Source organism: Vipera berus, assembly GCF_964194415.1.
Source record: "Vipera berus genome assembly, chromosome: 6".
In the NCBI taxonomy this organism is placed as follows: Eukaryota; Metazoa; Chordata; class Lepidosauria; order Squamata; family Viperidae; genus Vipera; species Vipera berus.
Window position 1 is genome coordinate 31,038,396 of NC_138208.1, and position 12,111 is coordinate 31,050,506.

At 45.8% G+C, this 12,111-nt stretch overlaps 1 protein-coding gene across 6 annotated transcripts in view; it reads right to left on the reverse strand.

The window, feature by feature from the left end:
- Nucleotides 1-12,111, reverse strand: part of FOXP2 (forkhead box P2) — a gene marked incomplete at both ends in the record, with an annotated part of 376,809 nt that overhangs the window by 259,920 nt on the left and 104,778 nt on the right. The gene's annotated exons all lie outside the window — the stretch shown is intronic.

A 12,111-nucleotide genomic window follows, 5' to 3' on the forward strand; every position in this document is an offset into this window, starting at 1 on the left:
TAGATACATTGTTACATTCAAGCATGTCATGCTTCTCCAATAGCTGTTTTATCTTTTTTGTTTGGCTTATTATAAATCCTCCATTTTTTAGTTTTTGTATCTCTATGCACAGGTAGTAGTTTATCTCTCCTAGGGTTTTAAATTTAAACGTCTTTTCCAGTTGTCTGGCAAAAGAGTGGGCCTGTGAATGATGTTTTGTAACTACATATATATCATCTACATAGGCCAACAGCAAGCATTCTGCACTCTCACATAGCAAAGTGTATAAACAGGTATCTGTTTTACTGCTTTTTAAATCCTAATTTCTTTAGAGCAGCATCTAGGCACTGATTCCCATTCATAGCTGACTGTTCTAACCCATAGATGGCTTTCTTCAATTTGTATACATATCCAGGTTGCTTTGTTTCATAGCCTGGAGCTTGTATCATATATAAATTGTAAGCCGCCCTGAGTCTTCGGAGAAGGGCGGGATATAAATGGGATTAAATAAATAAATAAATAATAAATATCTTCTCTTCCAATTCAGCATTTAAATATGTAGTGGAGACATCATAATGGTATATGTCATAATCACGTGCAGCAGCTAAAGCTAATGCTAGCCTTATTGTTTCACTCTTAACTGTTGGTGCAAACACCTCATCATAATAAACATTTTTTCTTTGTGTGAATCCCTGTGCTACTAGTCTTGCCTTTTATTGCAGTTCATTACTTTGTAACACCTTCTTTTTATATACCCACTTACATCCCATGGCCTTTTTTCCTTCTGGTAATCTCATGGGCAAGAACACTTGATGTACATCCATAGATTCCATTTCCCTGTCCATGGCTTCTTTCCATTTTTCTCGTTCTGTTTTCGGTAAGGACATCATTTCTTGGTAATTGCGAGGTTTATAATGCACATTATATACTCTAACCTCAATTGCCTTGCATCTATCAGGAGGTACTCCTTTATTAATTTGTTCTAACGTTCTTGGTAACACCTGTTCCTGTGCTTCTATGTCTTCACTTTTCATGTCAAGGCTCTCCTCCTTTATGTTTACAGTTTCTGACCTGCTACCCATTTTCTCTGATGATGGGTCTTCTGCAGCTTCTCCTCCCTGAGATCTATTACTATGTGATGGAATAAACACCTCTTTGTTGGCATGTACACTATCCCAATTACTACGCTCTGCAAAGCTGGCAGAACATGAAATCATAACTTTCTGAGTTTCATCAGTAAACCTATATTTCTTGTATCCTGGCTCATATCCTATAAACCTCAGTTTTCTTGTCTTCTGTTCTTTCTTTCTATGCTCTTAGGATTATGTACCCAGGCATAACTACCAAAAGTTCTTAGGTGAGTGTTTCTTATTGTATAACAAAAAAATATGGAGTTTCATTCACAGCAGAACTCCATAATCTATTTATCAAATAATTATCCATTTTTATGGCTTCTTCCCAGTACCCTGTACTCATGCCTGCATCTGCAAGCAGTGAGTCCTTCATTATCTGTAATATGCCATTCCTCCTTTCAGCTACTTGGTTTTCAGCTGGTTTATATAGGTTTGTTCGTCTATGTCTAATATCTAGACATATCTATCTAAGCGAAAGTTGAAAATTGTCAGACATAAATTCTGCTCCCGTCTGTCTGCATTTGGCATACTTACCACCATATCTACATTCCACAAATGTCACCCATTGTTTAAATTGTTGCAATACCTCTGTTTTCTGTTTGAGTAAATAACAAAATCCATATCTGACATAATCATCTACAATTACCAGAGAATACCTTGCCCCTCCAATAGATGACGCCATAGGACCTATTAAATCAGCATGTACTAAATGTAAAACTTCGTTTTTCTTAAGCTTTTCTTGCTAATAGGATTAACCCTAGATTTTGACTCTTTACACATGGCACAATCTGGGTACACATCACAGTTCTTCACTTTCAGTCCTTTTGCTATTTCTGGCATTTTCTGTAGCACTCTAAAGCTGGCATGATCTAATCTCCTATGCATTAGATGTACACAGTTATCATGTGTGGGTGTGTTTGTCAGAGTACTTGCACAAACACCCTTCTGTTCTCCTAATATGTATAAACCATTCTGTCCACTGCCCCGTGCACAATTCCTCCCATCTTTCTTGATAGTATATTGCCCTCTAGCAAACATTGACATGTAATACTTAGTAAATTATGGTCTATGTCTGGCACATATAACAACTTTTTCAATGTTACCCCTAGTTCAGGTACACAGACATTTCCTTCCCCTTTTACTGCTGACCATTGTAATTTGCCAGTCTGACAAAATCCTGGGTAGTTGATCTTAAACCAATAAATGCAGGTGGGTTTACTGCAACATGCTGGCTTGCCCCACTATCTAGTAGGACCTTGTTGTGCATGTTTTTCTTCATTGCTGCCAGGATAAACAAAGTCCCATCTTTGGTTGGTTGCATAGTTCTATATCCTTGTCTTGCTGTACCTCTGTTTTTCCTCTCTGAACAGCAACTTTGGAGATGTTCGGTATAACCACACCCATAGCAAGGTTTTACAGAGCAAACTGTCTCAGCTCCTCTTTTTTCTTTCTCTGATGTTGCTCTCATAGGTCTGGTTTGAGCATTTTCTCCTCCCTTTCCTTGGTGCCTATCCAACTGTTTCTGTTCTTCCTCCAGTAACTAGCCAGTTAAATATTTCATAGTTAAACCCTGTTCATTCATGGATTCTAAACTTGTTACTAGAATGTCCCAAGAATTGTCCAATGAACTGAGCACCACATATTCTTTGTGTGCCTCAGTAAAGGTCATTCCTCTTTCTTCTAATTCTAGGAATGTTTTTCTCATGTCCTGCAAATGCTCAGACATGCTCTCTCTCTGTTTAAGTTGTGCTTTATACAGTCTCCTTATCAACATTACTTTGCTGCCTACAGTCTCTCTTACTTACACACTGTGCAAAGCCTCCCAGCACTCTTTTGCAGATTGGAGACCTCTTACATGTATCAGATGGTTATCCTCCAAACTTAGGATGTTAGCTAATGTTTTCTCATTTTTTCTTTGGTTCCCTACATCCAGTTCTGTTGGAGGATTAGTAACTATTATCCACAGCTCCTCTCTTCGTAGTTACATTTCTATTTTTAAACTCCAGGAGAGGTAGTTCGTTTCATTCAGCAGGATACCACAAAGCCTCGTCCCATAACACCGACAGAGGCCATTTTTTTAAACTTTTACCTTATAAAACTACAAACCACACTCAAAACTGTTATGTATGCAGGCACCTGCATAGCAACAGCCACCAGGGGGCGTTGGCCTGAACGGTTTTGGCGGGAAACCCAGTTTCGACGGGAAACCTAGGGCCAACCCCATTGGCTGTCTGCTTACCTGGCTAGGTATTTAAGGAGGCCAGGTAACCCTCATTCCTCAGTACACTACCCCTTCCAATAAAGAGCTGAACACGTACTCCAGCTGGCGTCTCTTCCTTGCGTAGGACCCACTACATTAGAGTGGCAACGAGGATGGGATTGCTGCCGACAAGGAGCTGAACTCACTTGGGGAGCGCACCGCACGCTGCAGGAAGGAAGAATCTTCCCCTTCCTCCCAACGCGACCGCCAGCCAACCGGACCACGCCGGTCACCGCATACATGCCTCAAGACCCGAAACCGACGCCGTGATGCCAAGGCCTGGACAACCCCGTGAATTCGACACCCGCCACCCTGAGACATGGGCCCGGTACCTGGCTCATGCCGAACTGTACATGCGTTTCAACCAGATCTCGGAGGACGGCACGAAGGCGGCAGCCCTGCTCTGCATCGGGGGGCCTGCACTCCTAGAGATCGCCGTGAACCTGTTTGCCCTAGAAGCAATCAATACCGTCGCGTACCGGGACCTCGTGGCCAAGCTCAATGCCAACTTCCAGCCCCGGCGCTCCAAAGTGGCCGCAAGGTCACAGTTCGAAAAAAGGGACCAGTGCCCCGACGGGTCCGGTGCCGAATTCCTCGCTGCCCTACGAGAAGCCGCCGTTGCCTGCAAGTTTTCAAACTTGGAGGAGCGGCTACGAGACCAGCTGATCTGCGGCCTATGAGACAGGCGGCTGCAAGAGCGCCTGTTCGAAAGAGAGGAGGTTTCGCTCCAGGAGGCTGAAGACGCCATCCTGGCCCACAAAGCGGCCTGCGGGGCTGTCCAAGCAGTCCAGGAGACCCGGACCGGCAGCCAGGCGGCCAGCGTCCACCGGCAGGTCGCCACAGCCGAGGATGACCAGAGCATCGACCCCCTCCAGCGAAAGTCGACCCCCGACCAGCGAGTCAGACGCCCAGACAAGCCCAGGCCTCCTAACAACGCCACCAACCCTCAGAAGTGCACAGGGTGTGGTGGAAACCACGTGCGCAGCCTCTGCAAGTTCTGGTCGGCCACGTGTCAGGCCTGCAAGAAAACAGGCCATATAGCCGCGGTCTGTCGTAGCCGCCGCACCCGAGAGGAGATCCATGAGCTGCAACCAGAGGATTCGCCGTTCGAAGGTACTGGGGCCCCAACCAAAATGCGAATTGGCTATGTTGAGAGCCGGCTGGCCATTAACCACACGGGTAGCCGCCGGCTGCTCAAACCCAAAATTAGACTAACAATCCGCTTGCAAGGCGTCCCTTGCAGCATGGAGCTTGACTCCGGACCAGCGGTATCGATCATTTCGGACGAGACCCTTAACTATATTAATAGCCGGAGCAAGCAGCGGATTAAATTACGGCCTACAAATTTAAACCTGATTGATTTTCAGAATTCGCCGGTCAAGGTAAAGGGGGAGGCTACTGTTTCAGTGGGGTTTAAGGGTCGCGAAGAGCACCTGGTGGTTGTAGTGGTAGAGGGCCGGAGAGCCAGCCTGGTCGGTCTAGACTGGTTTGAGGCCTTGGGGATCACAGTCTCCGGGATCCACCGGATCCAGGGAGACTCCGTCAAGGCCGTCTGCAAAGAGTTCACAGACGTCTTCGACGGGACGCTGGGCAGGTACACAGGGCCCCCCATATCGTTCAAGCTTAACTCGAACATTCCCCCCATTAGGGTCCGGCCACGGCGAGTCCCTTTCGCGCTCAAACACAAAATCGAGCGTGAACTGGATAAGCTGGTGGCCCAGGGAATCTTAGAGCCCACAGATGGGTGGGAGTGGGAAACCCCAATCATCACCCCCCTCAAATCCAATGGGGAAATAAGGATCTGCACTGACTACAAGTGCTCAGTGAACCACGCCCTAAACCCGCACGCTTACCTGGTCCCCACGGTCAGCCACGTTCTTGCTTCCCTCCAAGGTGGTGCCATCTTTGCAAGGCTCGATCTTGCGCAGGCGTACCAGCAACTCACGGTTACTAGGGCAACAGCTGACATTCAGACCATAGTAACACACAGGGGAGCCTTCAGGGTGAACAGGCTGCAGTTTGGGGTCAGCGTTGCTCCTGGCATTTTCCAGGAAGTTATGGAGAAGACACTCAGGGGCATCCCAGGAGTCTGCCCCTATTTTGATGACATACTGATTGCAGGAGCATCAGCAGAAGAGCTGGCAGGTAGGCTGAGGGAGGTACTGTCCAGGCTGCGCACAGCTGGCCTCAAACTCGAGAGGGAGAAATGCAGCATAGGTGTTCCCTCCACAGAATTCTTGGGGTTCAGAGTAGATGCCAGGGGGATCCACCCCACAGAGTCCAAGGTGAGGGCAATCAAACTAGCACCCACACCCAAGAACAAGGCAGAGCTACAGGCATTCCTGGGCCTGTTAAACTTCTACCACGCATTCCTTCCACACAAGGCAGCCATTGCAGAGCCACTTCACAGGCTACTGGACAAGCAGGCAGCATGGGTCTGGACTTCTGCCCACGACCAAAGCTTCAGGGCTTTAAAAGCACTACTGTCAGATAAGTCCACAATAACACATTTCATCGAGACAAAGCCCATATGCATTGCATGCGATGCATCCCCTTACGGTGTGGGCACAGTACTCAGTCACCTCGAGCCCAATGGGGCACAAATTCCCATAGCCTACTATTCCAGGATGCTGTCTGGAGCAGAAAGAAACTACGCCCAAATTGACAGGGAAGCCCTGGCAATCGTGGCAGGAATCAAAAAATTCCACGATTATCTGTATGGCATGGAGTTCACTGTCTACACGAACCACAAACCACTCCTGGGCCTGTTCACAACGGACAGGCAGATGCCCCAGATTCTGTCCCCCAGAATGCTCCAGTGGTCCATCTTCCTTGCAGCCTACAATTGCAAGCTGGTGCACAAGCCAGGGAAGGAGATGGGCCACGCAGATGGCCTAAGTAGGCTACCCATTGACACCCCTGAACCAGACCCGGCACCAGCAACACAGATCCTAGCCCTGCAGGAGCTACCAGAATGCCGACTCCATGTCAGGGACATTGCCAGCAACACAGCCACCGATAACATCATGAGCAGGGTACATGCATGGGTTTGCACAGGGTGGCAGGACAAGTCCCCGGGGCCTGAGTTCCAGGCCTATTTCACCAGGTGCAACGAGCTCTCCACGCACAGGGGTTGCCTCCTCTGGGGAAGCAGGGTCATCATTCCCACCGCAGTCCGGGGCAAGGTATTGGACTCCTTACATGAGGGACACCTGGGGGTGGTTAGGATGAAGGCACTGGCCAGAAGCTACCTCTGGTGGCCAGGGCTGGACAAGGACATTGAGGAATGGGTCAAGGCTTGTTACATGTGCCAGAGATCCAGGCCAGAAATGCCACACGCACCAGTACACAGGTGGGAGGCCACACACACACCCTGGTCCTGCATCCACATTGACTATGCAGGGCCATTTCAGGGCCAACTGTACCTAGTAGTAGTGGACAGCCACTCCAAGTGGCTGGAGGTAGTCCCTGTTCCCAACATGACCTCTGGTAGGACAATCCAGGTGCTCAGAGCTCTTTTTGCCACACACGGCCTCCCCGACGTAATTGTGTCTGATAATGGGCCTCAGTTTACCGCTAATGATTTCCAGACATTCTTGAAGGCGAATTGGATTAGGCACGCCACCTCCGCGCCCTTTCATCCATCGACTAATGGGCAGGCTGAACGGATGGTAAGGACGACCAAAGACGCACTCTGGCACATCATTAGCAGGGACTGGCATCACAGACTGGCGAAATTCCTACTTGCCCAACACACTACACCATGTGTCGCTACCGGGAAAAGCCCAGCAGAACTGCGATGGGGACAGCGTCTCATCACCAAGCTGGACCGTTTACACCCAGACCGAGTAGCAGCTGAGACGGATAGGCCACCAGCACCATCATCATCATCATCATCCACGCACAGAGTTCTCAACGTGGGGGACCTGGTCTGGGCAAGGAACTATGGGGCAGGACATCCATGGGTCCCGGGGACAGTGGTTGAGAAAACTGGGCCCCTCTCTTACATCGGGGGGTGGAGGGGGACAGACACATAAGGCAACACATCGACCAGCTCAGAGGAAGGGTCCCTGAGTGCACCACACATGCCCAACAGGATAGCCACACCCCAGGAGAGGTCAGCCCAGCCGGAAACAACACAGAACAGGAACCAGAGGAGGAGGGCCTCCTGAACCCAGCTCTGCTCAACCCAGCACAGAGGCCTCATGAACCAGCTGTCCAAGCCCAGGGCCAAGCCACGCCCAGACAGTCCACCCGACCCCACCCTACACCTGCCTACCGGGCGGACTATGTGTGCAAGTGATCACCCCACAGTTGCCTTGCGTTGACACACAGTGTATATAGTTATGTAGCTAGTTGCAAAATTGTTCTATAGTTGTTATGTGGTTCTTCTCTAAGGGGGGAGGGGTGTTATGTATGCAGGCACCTGCATAGCAACAGCCACCAGGGGGCATTGGCCTGAATGGTTTTGGTGGGAAACCCAGTTTCGGCAGGAAACCTAGGGCCAACCCCATTGGCTGTCCGCTTACCTGGCTAGGTATTTAAGGAGGTCAGGTAACCCTCATTCCTCAGTACGCTACCCCTTCCAATAAAGAGCTGAACATGTACTCCGGCTGGCATCTCTTCCTTGCGTCGGACCCACTACATTACAAAAACCACAATGCCCAGTTCCTCTGACTCTGGTCAGATTCTCACTTGTTTTCTCTTGGCTTTCCTTCACTCTGCGTTTTTACTTCACATTGTGCTTTTCTTCATTCTGGGTCCATAACCTGTTGTTTAAAATATAAATTAACACAGCCTTTTTCTTATTTTCTTCTTGTGATAACGCAGGAGCATAAACATTTGACAGTGGTTTGTTAAAAGAACTGTGGTTTAATATACAATATGAAACAACAATATTCAGGGAGCATACAGAATACAAGATAGTAAGTTATATTCAAAAGGTTGAATTGAGCGAGCAGGTTCCAACTGCTATTCTCCTTAGACACAGTCTCTTAAAGGGATACTACCCCCCAATACTCTGCTGACTCATTCTCTATATATCACTTCTGCCGGTCAGCTACTAAATCATAATTACCTTGACAGTGCCCTCCCTCTGGAACATCTTGCCTCCCGAGGTGAGATATGCACCCACCCTTCTGGCTTTTGACAGGGCTTGAAAACATGGCTCTGCCAGCTGGCCTGAGGTGGCATCTTGGAGGTGGTTAATGGATTAGACAGATCAATGCCATGATGGCTGAAAGAGATGAGTGTAAATGAATGAAAGGATTACAATGAGTTTCAGAAAATATAGTCTATCTAGATTATTGTGGGTGCTTATAAAAAGAGGAATCCTTAGATTGGTCATAATTGGATGTTAATTATGTACCATCAATTTGACCACATAGACTTTCTCCTGGCCATAATGGGTGCACCCAACAGCACTGTAATCAAGTCCATCTATCTTGCTGTTGGTTTTCTTCTCTTTCCTTCCCTGTTTCCCAACATTACAGTTTTCTCAAGAGACAAAGATTTTTATGTGTGTCCAAAATATGTAAATTTGAGCTTGATCATTTGTGCCTCAATGAAAACTTTGGGTTGATTTATTTTATGTTCTAATTGTTTCTTTTCCTGGTTATTCATGTTTTCTAAGAAATCTTCTCCAACAATTCTGATCTTTGTAGATATAGACATGTTATGGCATCTATGTATCTTATCAAAGGTCTTCAGAGTTATCCTACTAGGTCCTAGTCTCTTGCACCCCTGGGAGTGCGAGACAATATTCCAGGGGGTGCAAAAACATGGGTTTGGAAGTTTCAAAATTATAGTGTATATGCATAATTTGTTACCATTATTTCAAACAGAACAGTCATGTAGAACAGATATCCGGGCCATGGCCTCTTGGCCAGTGGGCCTCAGGCCACCTGAGTGGCTGGCTAGTGCATGCATGCATGTGCACACGCTCACACCCTCCCCTTGCCCCGGCACTAGGTGAACCACAAACCTCTCACCGGTGCTAGCCGAGCTGTGAGTTTCATGCTCTGCCCTTGCGCCAGCGGTAGGCAAGCTGCAAGCCTCATGCATCACCCCCTGCCTTTGCACCAGTGCTAGCCAAGCTGTGAGCCTTGCACCAGCAGTAGGCAAGACACTTGCTGGTGCTAGCTGAGCTGTGCACCATGCTAGCAGCCCCATTTGTGGAGTGTGCATGCTCACAAATGCTTGATTTGTGTCAGCACTCAGCAGTGGATACCAAGGGTGTAAATCTGTAAAAAAAAAACCTAACTCTTTCCCCCCAGGATCGACCATCCTTCTTTTCACTCCTTCAACAACTGCCCATATAACTTAATTGCTGTAACACATGCACCTGGGCTGTGGTGCGCATGGTGTCCCTTCAACAAATAATTGATTGCAATTAAATTGTTTGACCCAATCAATTATTGATTATGTCAAAGAAGAGGAAATGGAATGATGACTATGTGTGCTTCAGTTTCACTTGTACAGGAAAGGAGGATTTACAAAAATCCCAATACATGCTTTGTAATACTCTATTTTCTAATAGAAATCTGAAGCCATCTAAGCTGAAAGAGCACTTCAACAACAAGCATGTGAGCAGATGTTTCTGGACATGATATTGGGTCACTGAAAATTAAAAGAGTGTGTTTTGATGCTGGAGGAATCCTTCCAAAGTTAGGTTTCATTTCTGTTGACAAACCACTACTATTAGCTTCATACCAAGTGGCATATAAAGTAGCCAAGTCCAAGAAGCCACATACAGTTGCGGAAGAGCTTATCAAACTGTGTGTATTAGAAATGGCAACAATTATTCTGGGCCAAGAAGCGGGGAAGAAGCTTGGATCAGTGCCACTGTCAAACAATGTCATTCACAGCCAAATTGGCAATTTGAATGAAGATAATTTGGATCAAGTAATCTCAGGTATAAGATCTAGTCCCCTGAAGATCTCTCTTCAGTTGAACGAGTCAACTGATGTGCCCAACTGCAGTCAACTCATTGCCTTGGTAAAGTATGTTAATGATAGAACTGTAAAGGAAGATTTCCTGTTTTGTGATAAACTGAAAACAACCATGAAAGGGAAAGATGTATTTCAGATTGTGAAGGTGTTCTTTGTGAAACATGATTTAGACATCCAAATAATTGGTTCTGTGTGCACTGATGGTGGCCCTGTGATTCTAGGGGATGAATCTGGATTTTCTGCACTGATGAAAGGGAAGATTCTGCACTTGCAAGTTACTCACTGTTTCCTTCATGGTCATGCATTGGCATCAAAAACATTGCCTTCAAATTTGAAAGGGAAAAAAACAGGGAAAGGTTTAATCCCTTTAAACAAATGTAATTAGTTTTACCCCCCCCTTTAATTGAGTCCGTCTATTACTTTTAGAAAATTTTCTTTGAAGGTAAACAGGCTTAATTTAAAGCTAAAGCCTTTTGCAATAGCTGGAGCCTTTCAGTCTTGATTGCAACATTGTGAATCGCCTGAGGCAGCTGAAAGACAAAAAAATCCCCCAGAGTTTATGTGTTTCTTTATTTTGTGAGCCTGACTTGCTTTGCACTTGATTCCTGTGTCTTTAAGGGTACAGGGAAGGGATTGGGGTGTGTGTCCATTGTTACTACACTGTGGAAAAAGCTTAGAAGGGAGAAAGAAGGGCCAACTAGTCTACAAACATAGCAACTTTAAACCTGTGGACTTCAACTCCCAGAATTCCTCAACCAGCCATGATGGCTGAGGAATTCTGGGAGCTGAAGTTCACAAGTCTTAAAAGTGCCAAGTTTGAAGACCTCTGAGCTGGCTGGTAGTGGTACATATTAATAAACATGGATAAATTCATCATACATTTGTCAGTGCAAAGGGAAAATGATTCAGCAAAGGAACAGCCATCGAAGAAATTAAAACTGGTACTTTTTTTCCTTTTTTTCTACAGTTTGTAATATTTTATTAGATTGTAAACTAAAATACAAAAATACAAAAGCAAATAGTAGGACACAGTGGGGAGGAAAAAGGGGGGGAAATTGAGGGGGAGAACTGAAAAAGAACAGACTTCCTCTGCTGCAATAGAAGCAGTAACATTGAACCTCAACTTTTTACTTTTCCATAATATTATAAACTAGCCATTTCTATAACAACAAATGAATCTAATCAGTAAAACCCCAAATCCCCCCCTTTTTTTAGTCAACAAGTTTTTGACACCTTGTTAAGCACTGGTGATACTCAAATATTGTCATGTCCTAAAAGTGGTACAATCTGTGAAAAGGTTGAAAAGCCCTGCTCTAAACCATCTGATCTTTAAATCATTTTGTGAAGAACTGGGAAATGAACACAGTTTTGATTTTTCACATGGATGTCCACTGGCTCTCATGAGGATGAGCTCTAACCCGCTTCCTTGAACTGTTGGAAGAAATCAAAATTTAGTTGGAGGTACATGATTCTCATCTGCTCAAAGCTTTCAAGAATGAAGAATTCATCCAAATGCTGGCATACTTAGCTGACATTTTCACTTGTGTGAATGATCTGAGTGTTTCTCTTTAAGGGAAACAGATAAACATATTAACATGTTGCAAAAAGTTGAATGCTTACAAAGAAAAGCTTCTTCTATGGCACTGACAGATATTTTTTTTCAAATTTTCCATCATTTGAAAAAAAATGGTTGATGATCATGGATCTATGATTCCAATTGTGCATGAAGAAATCATGGCTCATTGGAAATGCTGTCAGAATCATTTAATGGATATTTTGTGCTGGAGAC